At 36.0% G+C, this 3,642-nt stretch overlaps 1 pseudogene; it reads left to right on the forward strand.

Moving 5' to 3' along the window:
* The first annotated feature begins 1,892 nt into the window (after nucleotides 1-1,892).
* LOC100266856 (coniferyl alcohol acyltransferase-like) lies at nucleotides 1,893-3,418 on the forward strand (annotated as a pseudogene).
* The last annotated feature ends 224 nt before the right edge of the window (nucleotides 3,419-3,642 follow it).

The following is a 3,642-nucleotide window of genomic DNA, read 5'->3' on the forward strand; positions in this document are numbered from 1 at the left end:
GTTTGAATGACTGGGCACCATTAAATATGTTGTTGTGATTCGATTATTCCTATGTTAGTACTTTCTTATTTCTCAATGGTGGGAATGTGGTAAACTAGCTAGTTATTCTCTTATGAAAAACCATGACAAAAAATGATAATAGGGATATAAAAATAAGATAATGAAAACATAAAATATCTAAGGTATATAATGATTTACGTGAATTAGCCTAAAACTTATTTTCATAGGTGAAAGTAAAGAAGAAATTCCATTATTATTAAAAGATATTACAACTCTAGAGTTCCTTTAATCCCAAAGTCTCAATTATATCCAAAAAAGAGACTTTCTCTTGGCCAAAATTTCTTTCTATATATATTCCTAATTTCATAGCAATATTTCATATAGAAAACTAATTATATAACTATCAAAAGTATTTATTCCTAAAAGAATATATAACTATAGGATATTTCCTTTATGACATAGGAAACTCCCTTACATGAATATATCCTACAAAGAAAACATCAATGACTTACCAATTGACACAAATTAGAATTTGAAACATTTTTCAACAATGTTCACATTGGCTTATATTCATAAGCTTTGAATAAACTCGGAAGTCTTTTATGTTACTTCGCTTTCATGGTACCTCTAAGGGACCTTGAAATACTACCAACACCAATTGAGTTTAAGTAATGCCTGAACTTAATTAAATGTAAAAACGAGCATATTCATATCATATTTGATGGATTATCTATTCACTACAATAACACCCTTTGCAATCACATCTTTGATAAAATGCATTCAAACATCAATATATTTTGTCTTCTTATGAAACATCTAATTTTTATTTAAATGTATGGCACTTTGGGTATCACAATACCCAATAAAAAACTCTTGTTGTAAGCTTAAATTGTCAACCAAACCCTTAAGCCAAACATGAAAATCATCACTTCCAAGAAAGAAAATATCCTCATTATAGAAGGAGAGTCATTAAAGACTTTCAAAATATAAGTTGTGTTAAACAAAAACCTGACTTATATAAATAGATTTAAATTGAATCTTGTCATACTAAAGGCCCTAAATTGATTTGATGAAATAATAAGGTTGATGAATTAAGGATGTCGGGTAGCTAGAGTGTGTTTGTTTTTAACTATGGAATGATCTATCAATTGTTATACATGTCATATTCCTTGCTAACTTAACTGAATTAATTTGATTCACTATATAATATTGTGAAAACTTTTGACTTTTATATGGAACTGGTATTTTCCTCTCTTATTTTTTATAGTAAGCTAGTCGGTAGCCTTATCAGGCCTACCTTTTTATATCGATTTACAACATCTCACCGTTATCCCTTTGGCAACTACAACTTGATGCATACACGGATGTTTCACATGACGATGATTAAATTTTAATCATTACAAATTACTTAACTCATGTTAGATTCTCATTAAGGATGATCACCTTGCACCTGCGTTAAGTTTGGCAAAAATTTTAAGAAATGATAGAAGAAGTAATAATAAATATTTTAAAATTATTTTGTTGTAGAAATTGATATATGTACAATATAATTTATCCCATTTAATAATGATTTATCTATAGCAAGGCTTGTGAGTTATGATAACATCAAAGTAAGAAACACGTCTAGCAATGGGCAATGACTGATGCCAAGGACACAAAAGACTTCGCTCCCACATCACCAAAGTGGTTCCGTCACAAGCCAAAGTGGGATCTACGCATAGAGATCTCTTTAGTAGCAGTCTATAAATCCACCACTTCTCCTCATCCCCTCCACAAACCATTCCCATTTTTCCGTTTCTCTCTATCTCTCTTAGCTGAAAACCATGCGTGATGGAGGAGACTTCACTATAATTGTGACCAGGAAAGAGGGTTAATGGAGGTGATGACTTACCTTTGGGTCCATGGTTGGGGTTCTGAAGAAAGCCATGGTCCAAGCACTGGTCCCCTACAATGCTTTTGCAGGGAAAGTTGTGGGTCTATGCAATAACCGAGGGGTAGATTTCATGGAGACTTTAGGTTGTATAACCTTGACAACAAAATTGAAGGCAAGCTTGTCCCTAAGAAGTAGCATGGTGTCCTCTATGTGCAGGTAACACTTCTCTCTCTCTGACACATCATGATATTGTCGTGCCATTATTACTCTATGTAATAAAACAAATGAAGGAAAATGATAGGTGTGTTGATTTTACAATGATTCCTAATAAAGAAATTAGAGAAAAACAAAACAAAACACACAGATTTAACATAATTCGACATATTGCCTGGGAACATGGAGAAAGACTTTCACTATATCCCAAAATTAAGGTTATATAAAAGGGTATTTATGTTAACCCTAGGTATTGAAATTTCAAAAATACCTCTGAATCGTACCACGTACGGGAGCGTTGCCCCCCGCATGCCCCCAACCTATCGTTCGCCCTTTTTCTCTATATGTCTTTAATTCAATAGGAGCCACATACTATAACATGGTGGGTTGTACATTCAATCATGGGATGGTTAACACATATTCTACTAATATGTTCCTAGGTCATGGGCTGAGATGGCCCAATGCAAGTCATTATCTGTGGTTCCATCTTTCCAGCGCTCTCTCCTCAACATCAGATGTCTAGGCTCCTATGATCCCTCCCTGGATGACATGTACGTCCCTTTATCAACCTTACCTCCTCCTAGAGCTCCGCAGCCGGGCGGTGCCCATACTTCCATAAGTCGCATATACTATGTCATGACAAACAGCTCAGTCTACTCCAAACACTAGCTAGCCAGTACCAGAAATGGCAGCTCCTACAAGAGGACTAAACTAGAGTCTTTCAGTGCATTTTTGTGGAAGATGGTGGCGGAAAGTGTTGTCATGGAAAATGATAACAAAAAGATATGCAAGATGGGCATCGTGGTGGACGAAAAAAGGCAGTTAAGTAGTGGAGATGAGGATAAATAAACAATGATGGCCTCTTACATTGGAAATGTGCTGTCAATCCCCTTTGGTGAGAAAATGATAACTAAACTGAAAGAGAAACCCTTAAGTTGGGTGGCAGATGCAGTTCATGACAACCTGGAAGGGGCAGCGACAAATGAGCCTTTCTTGGGGCTCATAGATTGGGTAGAGGCTCACCGTCCAGAGCTTGCTTTGGAAAAGATATACTGCAGTGGCAGCAGCAAAGGATCACCGTTTGTTGTATCATCAAGGCAGAGATTCCCAATGTCAAAGGTAGATTTCGGGTGGGGTAAGCCTTCTATGGGATCATACCATTGTCCATGAGGTGGGGGAGTTGAGTATGTGATGCCAATGCCAAGTCCGACCAGAGATGGTGACTGGGTGGTGTACATGCACCTCTTGAAAGGGCAGATGGAGTTGATTGAGATTGAGGCCGCCTATGTCTTTAGACCTTTAACGTCTGAGTATCTCAACCTGATCATCTGAAGTTTGCTTACATCCAGATGACTTCTTATGTATTCATCAATGTCTCTTAGTTTCTTCATCCCTCTGCCTTATAGTTTATTAGGTCCTTTTAATTTTTCTCTTTAATATGGTGAATCTCTTGGCTATGAAGAATGAGTTTTTGGACTTACATGATGTACGAATCCTAATTAAACTAAGATTATGTTTCCTAAGTATGTTATACTTATTAACTTGAGTTTGATTCT

The sequence above is a fragment of the Vitis vinifera genome, chromosome 9 (assembly GCF_030704535.1).
Source record: "Vitis vinifera cultivar Pinot Noir 40024 chromosome 9, ASM3070453v1".
Taxonomy (NCBI): domain Eukaryota; kingdom Viridiplantae; phylum Streptophyta; class Magnoliopsida; order Vitales; family Vitaceae; genus Vitis; species Vitis vinifera.